General features: G+C 39.5%; 1 protein-coding gene and 1 long non-coding RNA gene across 10 annotated transcripts in view; one reads left to right on the top strand and one right to left on the bottom strand.

Moving 5' to 3' along the window:
- Positions 1 to 20923, bottom strand: part of CDK14 (cyclin dependent kinase 14) — a 674504-nt gene that overhangs the window by 408828 nt on the left and 244753 nt on the right. The window lies entirely within an intron of this gene.
- On the top strand, positions 5832 to 14667 carry LOC123384155. The gene is made up of 3 exons (XR_006594861.1): positions 5832 to 5842; positions 8574 to 8578; positions 14502 to 14667. It is a non-coding gene; the product is annotated as an uncharacterized LOC123384155 (long non-coding RNA).

Below are 20923 nucleotides of genomic sequence, written 5' to 3'. Positions count from 1 at the left end.
ACTTACTGCCTTTCTCTCATCACTTACACCTAAATTGTTGCTCATTTCTCAAAGTAATGTGTCCACACTCGTCATTTCCCATGGCATTTCCCCCACAATTTCAGTAAAACTGAATTCCTGCCATCATTCATCTTGGGGGAAAAAAATGTTGTTGTTTTTTTTCCTCCTGACAGTGGCTAATAAAAGAGTCATGTCATGTTTCATATATTTTTGACCACTTCTACATGAAGACTCAAAGTCTCTACATTTCTTTTTAATAAGTCTCAATTACACATTTTAGATTTCTCTTTTTTTAATGTGTATTTATTATTTTTGAGAGAGAGACAGAGACAGAGACAGAGACAGAGACAGAGAGAGAGACAGAGTGTGAATGGGGGAAGGGCAGAGAGAGACGGAGACACAGAATCCAAAGCAGGCTTCAGGCTCCAGCAGCCTGACGCGGGGCCCAAACACACAAACTTCTACCTGAGTGGAAGCCAGATGCTTAACCGACTGAAACGCCCAGGTGCCCTACAGATTTTAGATTTCTAAATACATTTATATACACTTTTAAAGTACGCTATCACTTAAATAAGTACCAATATCTGTATTTGAAAGCAAACCCTCTTTCTTTTCAGATTTACATAGCTAATTTGCATTTAAAAAAGGATAGAGCCACTAATTTCATAGCTGATGGCAGACAAACAGCATTGAAGGGCAGAAACCAGTCTATGATATCTATCAACATCAGGGAAGGTGACAGACCTGACTAGCTCTGAGGCTGCCAATGCAGCAGCCACTGCTCCCAGCAAGTTGCCAGAAACTGTAATTCCTGCTGTTATCAAGGCAAGTGAGTCTCCTGGGCTGCCAAGTCAGACCAGTGATTAGCACCTACAAGTTCTAAAACCAATATGTCTCCCTTTTCAAGACAAACACTGTCAAAATAATACCCCATGTAATCCTAATAATATCACGGGTATACCACATGTTATTTTCCCATCGTTTGCTGACAAACAAATCCCGTAACGTTAGCGTTAGTAATTCCAGCATGCTTGGTTTCTCCACAAATTTTAAACATATGGCAACATTTTAAATTCATTTCATCAGTGAGGTTTGAAACAGTTCAATTGTACCTAATGTACAAGACTTGTAATTTAGGGCTGAGGGCAAAATTCTAACAACAGTTTAAAGAGTGTGATGTTGAAACAATACAAAAACAGAAAAACACTGCTGCTTATAAAAATAATTGTGCCTGTGACAAAATCCCAGTAGGAAAAAGGACACAAGGAGCCTCCCTGAGTCTGGTAGCAGGATTCGGATACCCGCTTATCAGCCATATTGAAACCTTCACCTCCCACTTTGAGAACAAACCTCTTCAATTTCCACTCTGACTTGGAAGAGATAAATATCACCTATATTCTGATTTATCATGATTAAATAAATTCTGATTTAATAGAAGAGTTCAGAGTATGTTCATTTCATCGAGCTCCCACTATAGTGGCTATTTTAAAAAGCAATGTTAATGGAGAAAAGGACAAAACCCTTCTTTAATATATAAGTTTTGTAGATCATTATTTGATACCCTACCAGGAAAGGAAAGACCACAAACAAACACAACCTATCCTTTCTCACTCCCCCTTTAGCCTCTGGAAAGATATAGTATATTCACATTTCCCTCTCTCTTTTTTTAAAATGTGTTCTTTTCCAGAGGGGTAGATGGAGAACCTGACGTTTCTAAAAGACAAAAATTACTACTAATTAAACCCAAGGAGCCAACCATATCTCAAGCTACAATTAAAATAGACATGAACTTTTTTCTTTAAGCTCACAGCTAGATAGCTCTGTGGGCTGCTGAAATTCACTTTATACCAGAAATAATAAGACTACTTACTTTCAATGAGATGTTACTTGCCAGTGCATTCTAAATATTTTCACAGCTGAAATATTCTGAGTGGGAAAATCTTCAGGGTGAAGAGTGGAAAAAAAACCACAAAGAAACAAAAAATAAAGCAATACATGCAGAGAAAAGACAAGATTGCTTGTGTAACTGTGTCTCAGAAGACCAGATGATCTAGACAGAGAAAGGAACAGATATGCAGCTCCCAGGTTAACTTGTGCACAGTTCTGCAAGGTATGCTGGCTAGGTCAGCTACATAGCAGGAGAAATACTATAGTTTTACCTAGTTCCAGACCTTTCCTCTAATGATGTTCTAATATGAAAAATACACACACACACACACACACACACACACTCATAAACTAACAAATGAAAAAGTAAAAGAATTAAGTTAAAAAATGGAACTGTATCTTTGAAGTAAAAGAATTAAGTTAAAAAATGGAACTGTATCTTTGATTCCATTTTTTGCTTTTTATACTTTTATACACACACATATACAGAGAGTCAACTCTGTTATGGGGAAAAGAGGTCATGGAAAACCCAAAACACAAAGTCAAAATGTGATACCACACAAACTTAATTTAGCTAAGATTACATTCCAGATTTGGAGACCTGTTTCTTGACCACCGGTATCATCCAAACATGGAAAGGTAATACAACACATTAGGAATACTTTATAAATATCACATAAATTGTTTCCTATCCATCAAAAAGTCTACTGTTTTTACTTGCTCCAGAACTAAGTTTTTCTATGTGGGGACAGACCGAAATTCAAGCACACTGCATATTCCTCCTGCTTTGCTCCACTCCTAATTTCCCCACCATCACAAACCTGAAGCACGATACTAGAAATGACAGACTCCACCATTCCCCCTTGCCATCAATATGTCTTTACCCACACTTGACTACTGGCAAAGAGCAGTCAGTGGGGGGCTATTTTCACACTGCAGCCTCACATCCACATCGAATGTTTACTAAATCACTTCAAAGAACAGATTCCTCTAAAAGTACAGCTGAACCACATAAAACTGCCAATATTTGACATTTTTGACCTACTAACACAGCAATTTCACATGGTTCAACCTAAGAGTTTACCTGGCTCAAAACAATTTTAACTTTTCCACAAATGCATTGTTACTTTTACCACTGCAAACTTTCAAACCAATTAATCTGCCACCAAATGGCTAAGAACCCACTCTGCATAGGAAAAAAGAAAAAAGTCTCTGCTTATCAAACTATGCTTACAGCTGAAGGGAGGAATACAAAAACAATTTCATTTTCTACATGTACCTTTCTATATCATTTGAATTGTTGATGAGACAGATATACTCTTTTTATAGTAAAAAAGAGATCTTGAAAAGTTCTTTATTACAAGTGGATTGGCTACAGAGCATTGCCATAGCACTAAAAATGGCATACAGATGCTTAACTACACAGTTAAGATGCAACTACAATACAACTACATTAATGAATCATTAGTGCAATGTTATTCTGCACTATGAATCCCTCCTCATTACTAATCCCTCCTCACTAGGGTATTGGTGTAAATCCTTGCATTATTAGGGTCCGTTTTCCTATCTTGGAACACTGCAGGCCCCATATCAGCCTCCAATTTGTTCGCATATCACATGATAATCCAAACTGTTAAAACTGTTTCTTGTCTAAAGACTATACCCCTGAATGAAGATTAACGCACTCACCAAAAAAGATTCCTGGTTTTCTTGTCTCCAATTACTCCCAGATGAACCTGTAAATGACCCACCAGCTGCCTTTCCATGCTCTAGCTCATCTTGTTCCTATTTGCCTCTAGAAAGATCCACACATGTATGTGAAAGTACGTGAAAGCAGACGTGTGGTTTTCTCAGATGTAAACATCTTGGTAGTAACTTCTACAGAAACAAATCTTGCTAAGTGACAGGTTTGGGAATAGTGGCGGTCATGCTCCATGTACTACCATCTTAAGGCAGAAAAGAGACAACGCAGGAGCTGAGGGTTTCTGGAAGACTTGACAGAAGAGCTGGTTTCCATCTGGCTATAACAACTAAGTTTACAGGCTATTAGGTGGTTTGCTGTATTTGAACTACTTTATACTTTATTACATGTGGGCTACATGTATAGTCAGTAAGAATACCACAAAGAATGCAATAAAAAAAGATATGTGGTTGGGCCACTTTATGTCTCCTGGTTAAGAAGAACAAATATTGATATCATAATAGCTATCACTATGTGACTAGACTTAACCTCTCCCTACATGAAAATATGTGAATAGCTCTTATATAGTTCACAAAAATAAACAGAAGTCTAAAGTAAGAAAATATTTTCTTTGCCATGGCTTCAAGCCCCAGTACATAGGGGCCAGCACATAGGACACTCGAGTTTGCAAGATACCACTCAAAGGGTGGAACACAGTCAGATTCCTTCACAAAGTGGGGTAATGTTGCAGCTCATTTCCAGACACAATGGACTCAACCACCCTTCGTTAGGAATTAGGCTGTTTGTATGACCAGAGCCACTGCTACAGGCCCATCGTGGGATGTTTCTAAAAGTGTGGTGGTCCTTCAATGATTCAATGACCCACATCAACTGCTATTGAGGCAAATTCATTAGGCTCTATCCCACAGCTACCAAATCCAAATCAATGGAGGATGGGACCTAAGAAGCATCCAAGAGATATTTATTTAATATCTACTGTGTGCCAATCAATAGACACAGGAGAAACACAGACAAAACTCCTATCCCTGTGAAGCCTGCATTCTATATTTTGACCCAGCTTTCTATTCAATGCTTATGCATCAAGCTTAAACATCACTGTGCTATGGTTCTGATATGGAGGAATGGGTAGCATGTTTATGGTGTGTGTGTGTGTGTGTGTGTGTGTGTGTGCGCGCGTGCGTGCACATGCCTATGCATGTGTTTATGCACTTAGTTTCACTGCAATCAACTCACTCTTCCACAGGCAAATCAAAAGAAACAGCAAGACAGTTTGTATACCTAGTTAGTATCTATTTTTCTCTCTCACTCTCTCTCTCTCTTTCATACACACACACACACACACACACACACACACACACACACATGCTGAAATAGATGCCACTGAAAGATAAAGGTCTTGGGCTAGAAGTAGAGAGAATTCTTTATTCTGAAAATTTGATGGTATTTTGATATGTATTTTTTCCTGTTCAGTTAAAAAAAATAAAAACATCAACTCATAAAGCTTTTTAATATAAATCAAATGTTGATAAAGTCATCATTATATGGACCTTTCAATCCCACAATTTTTGAAATCTGTGAAAGAATAAGGTTTTGTGCAAAATTCTTGCAATAAGCATCGCATCAGAACCAGTGCTTTGAGAAGCAAATATAATAGAAATACTATAAACTGATGATGAGCACAGAAGGAAGAAGAAAGGAAAGACTGTAAAAAAATGAATATGAGCACAGAAGAAGAAAGGAAAGACTGTAAAAAAATGAATATGAATTTTGGTTATTCTTACACTTGAATATCCCCTGAATTGAAATTTCAAACATATCACTACTTGATTTGACTTAATAACATAGTCAAAGCTATAAAAATTTCGAATCACAGCTTAATTCAGTAGCAAGTACACAGTCCCACAGCATCGGTTAACCTTCTGGCAGGCAATGACCTCCAACCTTCCCGTGACAAAACTCAGTGAACTGTTCCTAGGCCTGGACAAGGCCTTGAAATCCTTCATCCTGCCTCTAATCAGCAGTGGCCCTGGTGGGGACCCAAGTTCGCCTGGGCCCTGCTGAGTGAGCTCCATCACTGATGGGAAGGTCCCTGATACTCTGCTCCCCTCCCTCTCAGTGTGCAGTGATGCTTGAGCACTGATGACGCAGCACCTGGTCCACTCCAGCACCACTCACATGGTTAGGGGCTGTACACGACATTTAATGCAAGAAAGGTAATCAAGGGTTCAGTCAGGGATTGATTGCCTTCCGATCGTACAGACGCATGACCAGTAAGTCCCAGTCTCTGAGTGCTCTCACTCCTCTCCTGGCAACTGCAGCATTTGAAGGAGATTTTTCTATACGTGGAAGTATACAAACGCAAGACAGGAAAACCAATATACCTATAACGGTTGGAGTGATATCTCATGTGCTCAGTATTCAAAAGTATATGATGGGGAGAATAAAATTGTTTATACAAAGTTCCACAGGCAACATGTTATTGGATGAATGTGAGGAGAGTGTCCTCCTGACCTTTTCTGAAAGTAAGGACTTCCTAAATCTCTGCACTACAGAAGCCACTTTAATACAAAAACAGTAAGAACAGCTTTTTAAAATCTTAATAGAGTCTCAGATTGTCTTCTTTAAAGTCACCATCTACTTGTTCAAACCTGGCAACATCTTAGAAGTGGTTGCTTTCATGTACCGTATTACACACTTGCTTAACATAAAACATTTCTCTATGAGGAGAGCTATATGAGTGAAGTGAAAGACAAGTAAGTTGTATATTATACACTTTATGTTTCTAAATTTGCAAGGTTACTTCAGATTGTCATGGCAGTTTAAAAAAAAATGCCATTTTTTTTTTGATGGAGCGCCTGGGTGGCTCAGTCGGTTACATACCTGACTTCCACTCAGGTCATGATGTCACAGTTTGCAGGTTCGAGCCCCACCGGGCTCTGTACTGACAACTCAGAGCCTGGAGCCTGCTTTGGATTCTGTCTCCCTCTCTCTCTCTGCCCCTCCCCCACTCACGTTCTGTCTCTCTCTCTCTCTCTCTCTCTCTCTCTCTCTCTCTCTGTCTCAAAAATAAATAAACATTTTTTTAAATGCCATTTGAGAAAATTAAAAAGGGGAAGAAAACTATATACTCCACTATGGTCTCAAGTTTTGCACCTCTATCTCCACCAGAGGAATGTGATCATGCAATCATCTCGGCAGGAAACTGCTGGACTCCTGACACTTGAGCCTCAGATACTGTGACCGTGCAGGGGTTTTTCTTAGTGTCTCTCTAAGGTACACTTGTACCTGGTACTGACAACAGTTTCTGCTCATATGACCTGCCTTTCTCTAGAAGAAGGCAGCACCTGAGAACTCTGGCAAGCACATTGTCGTTGGCTTCACCGTCATTTTCTCAAATGTATTCTAACCCCTACTAACCCCCATTTCCCTAATAAAAATTCATCTTGCTTCCTGCACATTATACACATGTACATACACATACATGTAAAACCTTAGTGCGTTAAATATATGTATGATTTGACTTATGCACAGGGGGACTGACCCATCATGCACACCAGAAGCAGTCTGCACAGAACAGTGAAGCTAAGTGTCACCTCCAGGTGTATAATCCAACCCTTTGTGTGAAAATTGAGGAAACCAAATATACACAAGTATGGCCACAGGGTTCCTGACTCCCACTACAGTACAATGCTCTCTCTGAATCAAAATAAGCATCATTTACTTCTCTCACTGTCTTGGTTTTCTTGTCTTCTTTCCTAGTGCTTTGCTATGGTCATGGTTTCTCCTTATCTTCATATCTAACCAGGTGTGGAGGGCAACCCCCTCCAAAAAAAACCAAAAAACCCTGAAGCTGCGAAGACTGGAGGCCACCAGAGGTACCTGTGCAGGTGTTCAGCTGAGGCATCACCACCTGGACTAAAGAGGTTTAAAAATCTGTAGTATTAAGAAGAGAGCTAAAGGGGAAACTGCTATTCAAATTGTCCGTCAGATCAAGGCTCTTCTCTTCTTAAAACCTTTCAATGGCCACTTAGCAGGACTCATGGGCATAATAGGGCCCTCAATGCAGCTCCCCTCTGCTCCCCCAACCCTTCACCACACTCTGAACTGCAGCCGCACAGCGTGTCTGAAGAGCTGGGGTCTCCACGTGCTCTCACGTCTCTGGGATTTTCCTCTGTCTTCCATCCTCTCTCCCATAGCCTTAGAGCCACACGGTCCTACCCTGATCTCACCCTGGCTATCACTTCCTTTGGAAGTCTCTGCTGACCTCCAAGGCACAAGTTAGGGGTATTTTCGATGAGCCCCTCCACACTGTGAGGCATCCTGTCCCAGTGTTAGAATTACCTGATTCCCTATTTCTACCTGCCTGTATCCCCCATCACTCCTTATTTGCTCTTACTCCAGCTGTGCTCATAGCATGCAATTCAGTGCTGAGTTTAGAGAAGATGCCTGTTAAGTGCAGAATGAATAATGCATGCATAAATAAGAAAAATAAAATCCTTAAATGATCTTCCTTAAATTGCCGCAAGCGGCACACTTCCTAGTATTGCACTCTGCTGTGGGTTGCTTATCTTATGATAATGTGTTTAGTTCAGCCTGGATGTGTTGATCGAAATAAATGTGTTCTCATCGTGTAATAACTGACAAACACACTGAGGCTATACATTTCACTGAATTTTAAAAAGAAGCAAAGAAGCATCCTATAGGATGCCATTAGCAGCTTCCCTTTTGTAAGTAGGTGAAATGCTGTGTACTAATGCTATAACTAAAAATTCATTATTTTATTTCCATTCACATTTCAGATTATGGAGAGATGGTAAAAGATTTGCTTGAAATTGTACTTCAAAAAGCTCATGTTAGAAACTACTATTATATCCTAACATTTTACCAGGAATGAGATAAGCTCAATAAACAATAAGGCAACATCAATGACAAAAGAAAAGGTTGTCATACATGGGTTTACAGTAGAGTGAAATCCAACCCACAGACTTGGTTTATTGGCTTGTGCATTGTTTTAGAAATTTATTAAGTATTTTAAAACTGAAGGATTTCACATAAAATGCACCACACTTTGGCATTTCTAGAAAAGCCCAATGTAGATAAAAGCTGTGTGTCCAGAGCTACACAGTTGGCCCCTTATATAAGACATCACTGCTACGCTTCCCTACCCTCCTTGTCCCCCAAGAGTGGCAGAGGCTCCTATAGTCTGATACCTGATGGACCTTTAAGTTTGAGGTCTCTGAATCAATATCTGACTGTCACATGTAAGAGTCCATTACCTTGATTGCATAAGCTAAAGTAACAATTATGAAGAAACTGGAAGCTGCCAATTCAAAGTGGGTTTTATGAGTCCCACAAACCACAGAGTAAGAAAGGGGACTAGAAGGAGAACAAGGAAAATGTTATTACAGCAAGATCACAATTCCTACCAAAGAAGAATAGACAGAAATGAAATTATAACCATGTTTAAATTGCTCATCTCAAAGCCCCACTGAGACCCACTAGGTAGAATAGGAACCCCTTGGGACTTTTAGCACAGGACTTTTTTTATATGTCATCTTGAATACAGATTCACTGACTGATAGATCCAAACGGGTCTTGGAGGACCTTCAGTGCAACTGATGCAGTTTTAGATGAGAATATTATAGCCCAGAGACATTGTCAAAAGTCATACAATTTGGTACATCACTTCTCCTTTCTAGCCCTCTTTTTTCCCAATTCATTCTCAGAGATTGAGGGAAAATGACAGGTAGGCATTAAAAATCTGATATTTACATCCTTGGAAATGAGAAATAAAGAAACAAAACGGACATATTCAAGGTAGCAATAGTAGCCAACGGCCGAACTGGGCCAAGAGCCAGATCTCTAATTTACAAACCATTATACCTGTAAAACTGAGGAGTTTAAAGTCTGAGAGAACTACACACGATGTTTGTGATGGCCTGGCAGACCCCATCCCCCAACACGCGAACAAAGGACTGAACTGGGAGGAAGGCAATCATCAGGGAGGAAACCTAAAGCATGAAACTCAGAGCAAATTAATCCAAACAATATTTAACACTGACAAGAATGTAAGGAAATAAATACACTCAGACACTATTTGAAGTCAGATGTTACTGAGGGGGAGAGAAGACTGGTCAACACCTATTAAAAATTAAAATACTTCTCATAGGCCTTAAATCAGCATTTCTCCTGGGAATTTATAGACATAGATGCAGAAATAAGCAAAGACACATTAATAAGAATGTTTTGTTTTGTTCTTAGTAAACAGTAAAATTTGAAATATTCTAAACTGCTCACTGTGTCCTGGCTAAATAAAATTCATGTAACAAAAACTGTTTAGCTATTAAAAGGAATGCAATACTTCTATAAGTACTAACAACAAAACATGTCTAAGATATACTCAGGGGGGAACATCAACTTGAAAGCAGTATGTATTTAAAAGGGAAGTAAGAGGGAGTAGTAATACTCCAGAAGCTATGAACAGAGAGCTCTGTGCTGAATGACACTGGGCTCAGGAGATAAAGTACGGGTGGAGTGTTAGTTTACTTTTTCTCTTACATTCACTATTAAGTTTAATGTTTTTTACTTAGGTCATCTATTATTTAATATTATAAGTATAGCTAATAAAAAATTAATGAAAACAATTCAAAATTCTTCCATTCTTTATAGGTATCTATTTAACCAAATAATTATTCATTCATTCAACTAACATTTATCAAACACCTACGGTCTGTTTGTGATTGTCTAACCTTGGAAGATGCGGAAGAGTACTGCAAGTGCTGGAGGACTTTTAAGATTTTACTCTTCTAGCAATACAAGCCAAAATCATACTGTGCTTGCATTAGCTATGGAGCAGACAAGCATCCAAGAACAACTTCATATTGCTTGGTATGAACTGCCTAGAGAAATGTTTGATGAGTACAATTACCAGCCCTGCTTTCCCAAGATAAAGCAACGGAACAAAAATTAGTAAGTTTCCTTGCCACACCCTACATCCCCCCCTCCAAATCTTCTGATGGAAGTCTTGGGAGGAGAGAAGGTAAGGAGAAATAAAGTTCTGCTTGCCCTCCATCCATTCATATATAACAGCCAGAAAGTGAAAGGGCTCTCTGACAAGGATAAGGGGAAATGAAAGATCAGGAATCTCTATGGAGGCTGAGCCCCAATGTGAGACTGTGGGGTTCCATTTTGGTTAGATGATGCTCATATGAATCACCTCATAAAACCAAGACAAGCGATTGAGCCACAACCAGGTGACGACTGATCACACCCACAGCTGGCCATTCTTATCCTCTGCCCTGATTACAACTAACCTATGCTGGCATGGTGAACTGGGCAACTGACGGTTGGTATGTTTTTCCTCTTTTCCTGCTACTTCAACAAATAAATAGATTTCTTTGTCCCATTTTAATACCTGAAGTACCGCTCGGTTTGATGGAAATGTGCAAATGAGCTACTTTTGGCAAGCTGAGATGACCTCCTGTAAATGTTCCTGGAGCTAATGCGGAGAATGGCCATCAAAAGCACAGACTGTGGCAACTCAGAGAAGAATCTTACCTAGATCCTCGCGTGAGGCAAAACTTCTACACTCAAGTGGGTAAGAACGGACACACAAGTAACTCTGCTATCACAGATCTCTATACATGCTATAGGGAGTAGCAACTGAATGACTAAAATACTGAGGCAAAGAAGAGGAAAAAGAAATAATTCCCAATTGGACCAAATCTTGTAACTGTTCTAGAAAAAAGTACAGATGTGCTATATGGAGATAGAGTATTCTAAGTTCAAGAAACTCGATTGTGGGAAAAGAACAAGAATCATAAATGAAGAAATATTATGTAGTTTATTTTGGCTGAAAACAAAATGTCTGAAGAGAAGTAATGGGGACAACGGTTGAGACAAAGGTTGTGTCCCCACTGCTCAGGTTCGTATGGAATTCAGTCATTATTATATACTACTAAGAACAAAGGGTTGATCAGGACCTAAATAAACTTCTAGAAGGTTCATCCAACAGGAATTGAATAGATTGCTGCCCAAAAGGAAGGAGTCCTTTCATATATGACTAACTATCTGAATGTACTATTCTAGTGACAACTTGACAGAACAGCTGTTGATAGATAGAAACAAGATTACCAACTGCCATCCTAGCTCAGTGACATAATAGTGTCACCATGGGAGAAAAACAATTGTCATTTTATTTTTTCAGAAAAACTCATGTAAGTATTATAATAACTGAAATGAAAAAAGTACGTGTCTAATAAAAGGTTAGCATTGAGTAGTGCCTGTTACCTGTCATCTAAGTAATATAATTTACTATAACAAGTCTTATGAGGAGGTTTGTTGAGAATGTATTATTCAAATGAATGACACCAGAAAAGGAAGCTAGCAGAAACAATCTCCCCTTGCCTACATGTTGTATATTTGAAATTGGACATTTTGTTTCCTGCTAGTTTTAAATTACCACTTCATTTTGAAGAAAAAATGAATTACAAAAAGGATTCAAATAAGGAACTTATTCAATTTTCTGATGGAAATTTCTCCTAGAAAATGATGTTTCCATTTAATTATTTTAAAAGATAAAGAGTAAACCAAAATCTTTAAAATAGGTGGCATAAAAACAAAAATGTCCAAAAATGTTTAAACACATTTATGTTATTTCTATCATTTCAATACCTTCAAAAATATAGAAGATATCACTTAAAACCTCAGAGAAATATGTAATGCCACACTTGCTTATAAAATGTTAAGAATGTTCATCAATAAATGTTTACTGAGTGACTCTTATGTGGGAGGCACTGGGCCAGAGATAACAGTGAACAAAAGACAAAAATAAGCAAAGATCCTGCTCTCAACATGCTTATATTTTTGTCAGGAGAGATAACCAAAACAAAAAAGAAAGAAAAAAAGCAGGGGGAGAGGGGAGAAGGTGTAACATATGTAGTTGTTATAGTGTGATAAGTAATAAAGAGAAAAATAAGGGACTCCATGCTGGCAGTTTCTCTTTCCTTGCTGGACACGAACAAGGGAGCATTTAGCCAGAGGCTGCCATGTTGGGACTGACCAAAGGCTTACCATTTTAACGTTTATTTATTTTTGAGACAGAGAGAGACAGAGCATGAATGGGGGAGAGGCAGAGAGAGAGGGAGACACAGAATCAGAAGCAGGCTCCAGGCTCTGAGCCATCAGCCCAGAGCCCGACGCAGGGCTTGAACTCACGGACCGCGAGATCGTGACCTGGGCTGAAGTCGGACGTCTAACCGACTGAGCCACCCAGGCGCCCCTGGCTTACCATTTTAGAATGAAGCTAACACTAAGGAGGGACCTACTCAGAGATGGGGGAGCAGGGATTACCACACAACATCGGGAGTGCGACATTTCCTCTGGACTTCTAATTGTGTGAGATAATGTATCTTTCGTTTTCATTTAAACTATTTGAGTGAAGGTGGTCTGTGATATGCAGTAGAAAAATCCTGGCAGTGACACTTTCTTATCTGTCATTTGTTGACTTCAGAGAGGGTTGTGATCACATAAACCGCAGATCTGGAGTTTAGAAACGAAACCTGACCATTCTTACCATCTTTTCTGGGAAAAACTGTGCCAACAGACTATGAATGAAAGCCAGAAAACAGAATTTTCTACCTAGAAGTTCTGAGAAGATAATTTAGCTTCATCCTTCATTTTCAAGGAAAGACCAAACCCAGCACAGAAATTTGGAAGCTCCATTTCCTAACGCTAACCCCTAATCCCACTGCCCTTTCACCATCTAATCTAGATAAAAACAATGCTGGTTGACAGGGAGTTTTCAGATCTTCTCAATCAAACCCCTCATTTTGTAGATTAAAGCTTGAGATCCTGGGAAGTTAACCCCCTTCACCAAGGTCAGGGTTTACTGAAAGTAGATTTTGAACTCACCTCTCCTCACTCCTGATCCTGACTATACTTCCACAGGATGACTCTCTTGAGGCCCTACTATTGATTGTCTATCCAATTAGTGATTAAGATGCTGTTTAATTTTTTCAAAATCCTTCTGGCTGAACTTACTGCTCTCTTGCTCTGTTATATACCTGTTGCTAAGGGCAGTCCAGGGAGCAATGGGAATATTTTGAAAAATCCATCAGATTTTAAACTACAAAGCCATAGTCATAACTTGGTAGCTCTGTGAAAACAGGATGGAAATGCTTACCTCTTCCTTAGTAAAAGTTTTCAAGAATGTCACATCAATAGAAGATTGGTGATGGCATATAGTTCAGTAGAAATTATGCTACCCTATACACATCATAGACAAAAACTTCGTTACCAGAGGTAATGAAAATGTACATGTCTAATAAGAGGTTAGCACTGAGTGGTGCCTGTTACTTGTCATATAAATAATCTCATTTACTATAACAAATCTTATGAGGAGGTTTGTTGGGAGTGAGTGCAAATGAATGATCAGGAAAGAGAGCTAGCAGAAACAATCACTGCTTGCCCACACAGTGCACATTTGAAACTGGACATTTTATTTCCTGCTAGTTTTAAATTACCACTTCATGGGGCGCCTGGGTGGCGCAGTAGGTTAAGCGTCTGACTTCAGCCAGGTCACGATCTCACGGTCTGTGAGTTCGAGCCCCATGTCAGGCTCTGGGCTGATGGCTCAGAGCCTGGAGCCTGTTTCCGATTCTGTGTCTCCCTCTCTCTCTGCCCCTCCCCCGTTCATGCTCTGTCTCTCTCTGTCCCAAAAATAAATAAACGTTGAAAAAAAAAAATTTAAAATAAATAAATAAATAAATTACCACTTCATTATGAGGGGAAAAAAATGGATTACAAAAGATATTCAAATAAGGAACTTTCTCTATCCAGACTGGTTTCAGGCTATTGGATCCCCTTATACATTGCCCTTACAAGGATTTTCTTCCCTCTAAACAGGAGGTAGAGAGCTTGTTTGGAGGTTCTAGCAGGGGAGCGCAGCTACTCGTATACCCTTGACCGAAGAACGGTCCTCCTCTATCAGGGAAGGTCGTCCTCTTGGACCGAGCGCGCAGCTTCGGGAGGGACGCACATGGAGCGGTGAGGGAGGAAGGGGACACCCGCCTAGCCAGCCAGATCAGTCGAATCAACCCCGGCGATCAATGGGGTGACAGATGTCACAGCCAGATCGCCCTCACATCCTAACATGCCAAAATATTAGAGCTGAAAGAGAAATAGCATTATTTGATGTAAATTTTTGGCTTATATCAAAATCATATAACCTCTAAACAAAAATCAGTAGATGTCGTTCATGCTGAAGAAGATGGGAATTTAAGGAGGTATTACAATTTCTCTCGTCTACTTAAAATAAGCAAACTCGACAAGTAACAGAACACTTTTTGTAATACAAAAATAATACCTTGGTCCCAATAAAACCAAGTGGGAAAATCATAATCACTTTGCAAACCTTTCCATTAAAAGCAACATTAGCAATAAGGCTGTTTGGTATTCATACGACAAAGCTGCACTACGGCTCTCCACAAATGGCGTGACACCTCTTACCTAGTAGGATCGCACCCCAATCCAACTCAGACACTAGCAGAAGGATTAACAAGGTTTACAAAGTAGGATTTCAGGTCCTAATCGTTATCTTCTGGTTAAAAGAGTGCTAGCCACTTGTTAATTATGATATCAAGTTTTACAACCAACACTGCCAACTGTGGGTGTGTGTGTATGTGTGTGCATGCGCAGATGCACTGAAGTGTGTGTGTTTAACTGCCAGATTGTATCCAACACACTCTAGTTCTTCCAAGAGAAAGATGTCTCCTGTTTCAGAAGCCAGTTCTAGCAGCTGCTTTCTCCAATCTGTGCTGCTTGCTCCTAACCCACTTCCGTGCTGCCTTTGTCTTCCTAAAGCTGTATCACCAAATTACTTTTCTGACCCAGACTCTCACTGCCTTCTTTTGCACAGCTCACTATTAAGTAAAGATTTCTCAGGGCGTCTGGGTGGCTCAGTTGGTTAAGTGTCCAACTTCAGCTCAGGTCATGATCTCACGGTTCGTGGGTTCAAGCCCCACACTGGGCTCTGTGCTGACAGCTTAGAGCCTGGAGTCTACTTCAGATTCTTTATCCCTGTCTCTCTGCTCCTCCCCTGCTCACACTCTGTCTCTCTCTCTCTCTCTCTCAAAAATAAATAAACATAAAAAAAATTAAAAAAAAAAAAAAGAAGTACCCTGTAGGGCCACCTTGGCCCAGGTCATGTTCTCACAGTTCATGAGTTCAAGCCCTGCTGTCAGCACAGAGCCTGCTTGATATTCTCTCTCTCCCTCTCTCTGTCCCTCCTCCACTAGCACACACTCTCTCTTTCCAAATAAACTTTAAAAAATAAAATAAATAAAATAAAATAATATAAGAAGTACCCTATATCAACCATATCTTCTAATCCTGCCACCTCCCTTAGTTTCTCTGAGGAAAGCCAACAGCTGGGTATGTACAATGCAAACACCATCATTCAGCCAGCAACTTTATATGCAGGTGCTGCTGTAGGTGAAGTTTCCTACAGAGGCAACTAAGAAACATGTTGAGTCACTCTCAAAACTCTAACAATATTCTGTATTGCTTTTATTTTTAAATCATAGGCCTTATTTTTTAGAGTAGTTTTAGGTTTATGGAAAAATTGAGCAGCAGGTTCAAAGGGTTCCCATACACTCCTTCTTCTCCCCCAACTCCCCAGTCTCTCCTATTAACATGGTGCATTAGTGTGCTACATTTGTTGCAACTGCTAGATTACTATTAATCATTGTTGTTAATTAAGGTCCATAGATCACATTCACTCTTTATGTTATACATGGTATGGGTTCTGACAAATGTGTCTACTATTACATTATTAAACAGATTAGTAGTATCACTACCCTAAAAATTCCGACTTTTATTTTGTAGTTTTTTTAAGTTTATTTATTTATTTTGAGAGAGAGAAAGGGCAAGAGAGCATGGGGAAGGGGCAGAGAGAGACAGAGAGAGAGAATCCCAAGCAGGCTCCAAGTGTGGAGCCTGACACAGGGCTTGATCTTACGAACCATAAGATCATGACTTCGAGCCAAGATCAAGAGTCTGATGCTTAACCAACTGAGCCACATCAGTGCCCCTTTTATTTTTTAAATAGGAATAATGTGTTCCTCTGTAACTATGAAATTAAAAAAATAGTCATTGCCAAAAATAAATATTTTGAAACAATTTCAAAAGTTAAAAAGCAAAAAGATCTATCATAACCTCAGCTGGTAGATAACCACAATTTTTGCCTTTCCTTCTTTTTTTTTTCAATACATATGCCACCATATCATCATAGATGTATGTATCAACACATATGTTGTGTGTGTGTGTGTGTGTCTTGTATCTTTTTATTCACTTACATTTTCATTTAAAGACATAGGGTCAATGAAAAAGTAAAGGAAAATCCCTCAGAATTTCTACAAATGCAGTATTGATTAAACTTCTCAATGCAGTCCACCTGTAGCTCCTCAGTACACGAGAACCCACTGGTTGAGTAATTTGACTCAGTACGAATTCATACAACTCTTCAGAGCTTCTGCATTGCTCTACATTGAATTCAGACTACGAATGTGCCCGTATGTTTCCATTCTCCACCCAGTAGCCCTGCCCCAGGAAAGCGAGGGGTGGGAGAGACCAAGTTAGGAGACCTGCTCTTCCTGCCTCCCCAAGTCTCAAAATATCAAAAGGCGTTTATGATTAATTTTAGGAGAATATCCCATTCTGGTTGTTCTCTTGGATACTTTTGGCAGGTCACTATCAGGCTTCAAAGAAAATTAAAAGCTTTCTAATCTTTTTATGTTTAATTACCATGTACTTTCGAAACTTTATGGTTCAAATGATAGGTAAGACTTGAGCTCCAGTCATCCTGTGTCTTGAAAATCATTCTGCCAGTCTCCCTAATGGGAATAACTACCCCCACTATCTTTTTCAGTCATTTAAAATACAAAGAGGCTTTGAAAGAAAGATAGGGAGTTGCTAGGCCAGAAAAGACAGAGGAGAAAAGAACATTTTGGCTTGAAAGGCTGACAGCTTCCGGTGACAGTGACAAGGTAATGAGACAGCCAGTCCCTCTTAGAAGGAAACAGATATAGCCCATCCTCAGAATCAAGTTATTTCCAGCCTTTCATCCATCCATCCTTAAGTTTAAATGATAGCTTAACTCTCACCCTTCATTCTTTTTATTTCCAGATGTCTATAAATTTTGGTTGCACTGAACTGAATGTCCCAGCAAGCAAACCTGTGTGGCAGTACAGAAAGGAAGGATGAAGACTCATTATCATGCTAAGAAACAATTTCAAAAAGAATAAATCCACTATTCAAAAGCATTCATAACACATTCCACTTTGGTTCTCAACAAAAACCATGCATAAAACTCTATTATCTGCAATTATATTTCACTAAAAACAATGATTTATCCTAGATGAGTAAAGGTAAGCACAGAGTTCAGTGATGCTGTTGGGAAGAAGTCTGAAAAATAACCAGAAAATACAAGTATTTGTTTCTTACATGTAATATGTGGTTTCTATAAGACGTTTGTAAGATTCCTGAGGCACAAATCCTCCATTCATTTCTGAATGTTGAAAAACACATCACAGTGAGTAGATACCATTGAAGTCCTATATTGCAGGGAAAAGAACAGACAGGATAGGAGGCAATAAGCAAATGGGCTCCCCTGCTTACAACCTTTCCTACTAGAAAGCTATCTTTCTATGAATTCCCACCACACTGCAACAGCAAGACTATTCATTATGACTAATGAACTTCTTTGTAGAGAGGCAAGGGACATAAGGATAGCAAGAAAAGCACAGAATTAGAACTGTGGAGATCAAGCTATAGTCTCCATTTGACACCATAAACTATGCAACCCTGAGTAAACGAATTAACCTCTGAGACTGGATTCACTTCCTCAACTCTTAAATGAATGAATGAGACCAAAAGTCAACATTTTTTTTCACCCAAACTTTCTATAAATTTTCTTATTTGATCACCAGCCTATCTGCCACAGTCAAGAAAATTAGGATCAATGGATGTTATAGAATTTGTGTTATGGAAACAACAGGTATACTATGCAAGCTTTTTCAAATAACACGTTTTCCCTACCTATCACACTTCTGATAATGCAACCTACTACAGGCTTGAAAAACACTCTAATGTTTATTTATTTTGAGAAAGAGAGACAGACAGACAGAGTGTGAGCAGGGGAGGGGCAGAAGGAGGGAGACACAGAATCTGAAGCAGGCTCCAGGCTCTGAGCTGTCAGCACAGAGCCCAACACTGGGCTTGAACTCACGAACCATGAGATCACGACCTGAGCCTAAATCAGACACTTAACTGACTGAGCCACCCAGGCACCCCCTTGAAAACCACTCTAGAAAAAGATGTTCAAAATGCCTTCTGACACTAATGTTTTGAGAATCTGTAAATATAAGGTTCTTTCTACAAAACCCAGGCACACCTCAGGCCAGAGACATGTGGTGCCTACACATCCCTGTGAATCTGTCTGTCCAACTGCCCTGACTAGGGCAAGCAGAAGCCAGTAGGAAAATTCAAAGAAAGACAAGCTCTTTGGACTTCTAAATTCATCTTTGATATTCTGGCCATGCTCTTTTGGGTCCAACATGTCCTTCTGTACAGAAATAACATCCAGCCTCTGAGTATAATCCAGAGGGCAACAAAAAAGATAGAAGCTTTTATGGGGCAGTGGCAGTTGGTCCACCTCCATTCCCCTCTTTGTAATCTGTGATGCCTCTGGTATCGTGTTCTAAGATACGAAGATTATCATTCTGCATTTTAGAATTTTATTTCATTTGTAAGTATTACTTAAAAAATATATTTGCAGAAGCATACCACATCTTAAACTCTCCATGGCATAGAAATTTCTCTCACATAAACTTTGCACTTGATCACAGCGCCCAAGAATAATCACTGCTCTATATTCCACAGAAGGGAAGAAAAATGGCTCAGTTGTTTCATTAAACTCAAAAACAGAGTCTTAATCTAGGTACCACAAGAAAATACCAGGTGTTCCAGAAAACCCTGATGCCAATTCTTTTATCACTTTGTATTTTCCTGATGAGAGATGGTTGATTGCTTACCTCATATTTCAAAAGTCTGAAATCTAAAAGAGGTTACTATTGTACTTGCTGTTCATAGCTGGAGAAACACTACATACGTAAACACACACACACACACACACACACACACACACACAAGTACTGTACTAGTACTGTATTACTGTATGTGGCCTAGTAGGAGGTGAGAAAGAGGTAAGAGGAGATAAGGAAAGTAAATAGTAATAGTGGAAGTACTTGTGAAATAATAGGATTATCTCCCATTTATACAGCACTTGACTGTTAACAAGCTTTGACTTTCATTATCATTGTCTTGTTCAGAGTCTTTCTTTCATACAGTAGGTGCACCTATGTTCATTGTCTCCATCATCTACTGCTCTTGTCAAAGGCAAACTCAATCAACTTTCCTTTCACTTCCAGCAATGATCTGTTCTCTCTCACAATTTACACTTGCTATCTTTTTGTTTGTTTATTTATTTATTTTGAGAGACAGAGAGACAACACAAGCAGGGGAGGGACAGAGAGAGAGGCAGAGAGAGAGAATCCCAAGCAGGTCCTGCACTGTCAGCACAGAGCCTGATGCAGGGCTCAAACTCATAAACTGCTAGATCATGACCTGAGCTGTAATCAAGAGTGGGACGCTTAACCAATTGAGCCACCCAGGCGCTCCACACTTGCTCTCTTCCTACCAGATCATGGCCATTACACATACCCTAGCATCATCTTAAAACATTCTTCCTTGGCTTCAGGTTCTCCATCCCCCACCTGCCACTCTTAACAACCACCAACAAGAGGTTACTCTTCAGAGAGATGCCAATCCTTGCTGATTCCTTTGACCATCTTTTGCTTGGTCCACAACCTATTCTAATTTGGCTTCCATCGTTTTCATTATTTCTAGTCAATTTCTGACTCTTTAAAAATGCTTGACAAATGTGACTACTCTCTCCTTCAATATCTTTATTCTTTTTTTTTTATCTTTCATTAACCTAACACTCTCCTCAGTCACCTTTGCCACCTCTTCCTCCTTCTCCTCCTACATCTCTTCTTCCTCCTATGACTGATGTCTAAACACTGGGCTCCATCCTGGGCCATCCTTTCTGGTTACATTCAATCCTCGAATGATCTCTTCTATTTCTGTGGTTTTAAAGACCAGCTATTCTGGTTTTTCCCTTTGACTTATGTGTCTCCTTGAGCACCAGCAGCCTTATACATCCAACTGCCAAGTAGATATCTCAACTTACATGACTGACAAATCCTGGATTTCCCC

Source organism: Felis catus, chromosome A2 (genome assembly GCF_018350175.1).
Source record: "Felis catus isolate Fca126 chromosome A2, F.catus_Fca126_mat1.0, whole genome shotgun sequence".
In the NCBI taxonomy this organism is placed as follows: Eukaryota; Metazoa; Chordata; class Mammalia; order Carnivora; family Felidae; genus Felis; species Felis catus.
This window is presented reverse-complemented; position numbering and strand designations above follow the sequence as displayed.